The sequence below is a fragment of the Echinops telfairi genome, unplaced genomic scaffold (genome assembly GCF_000313985.2).
Source record: "Echinops telfairi isolate 266 unplaced genomic scaffold, ASM31398v2 ScPeMD7_5592;HRSCAF=6446, whole genome shotgun sequence".
In the NCBI taxonomy this organism is placed as follows: domain Eukaryota; kingdom Metazoa; phylum Chordata; class Mammalia; order Afrosoricida; family Tenrecidae; genus Echinops; species Echinops telfairi.
The window spans coordinates 3,336,209-3,337,108 of record NW_022109491.1 but is presented as its reverse complement, the minus strand read 5'-3'; positions in this window follow the sequence as shown (position 1 = coordinate 3,337,108).

The following is a 900-nucleotide window of genomic DNA, read 5'->3' as shown; positions in this document are numbered from 1 at the left end:
GGGGTAGTGGTTATGTGTTGGGGTAGTGGTGGGCTAGTGGTGGGGTGTTGGGGTGTTGGGGTAGTGGCTGCTAACCGCAAGGTCAGAAGTTTCAAACCACCAGCTTCTCTGAGGGAGTAAGACAAGGCTTCCTCCTCTCGCAGAGTTACACTCCAGGAAACCCACGGGGGCAGTTCTACCCTGCTCTAGAGGGTCCCTGGGAGTCAGGTTTGGTTTGGTGCTACAGTGGGTGCATCGGACCTCACTCTACTATTCTCTGAATATTGGTGTATGTCTGGTAGTTAATTTTTTAAGTGACATCATCACACAAATACCTACTCTCTACTTTCTTGCATGATGTAAGTTGGCTCATTCCTTCAGTGTGAAACTCAGGGGCAATTCCATAACAGATTTATTATTGCTAATTATTTTGATCCCAAGGAAAATTTGCACTGATTTTGTATAGCAAGAGCCCGCCTTGACGGATCTCATTAGGGCTGTTGGCTTGGTTGGGGCATTCATTATTGAGTGTTGATTCTATTTTGCCAAATCAAACGCAAGAAAACTCAAGCCATGTCCTCTTATCTTTGCGGGGTAGGGGGCTGTCAATTCAATTCGCAGTGTACTTAAAGAGCTATGTGTACATACCGACTAGTCTTCACCATCTAGATTTTAGTACCTGAAGTTCCAGCAGCAGAGAACATCTATGCCACCTCCCGTCTTCTCATCCTTGAGCACTGTCCCATGTCTGTGTTTGCAGCAGCAGGGGGGAAGTTGGCCAGAGCACAATGCCAGCCCCATCTGGATAGAGTACTTTCTGTTGGGGTAGTGGTGGGATAGTGGTGGGGTGGTGGGGTAGTGGTGGGGTGGTGGTTGTGTGTTGGGGTAGTGGTGGGGTGGTGGTTGTGTGTTGGGGTAGTG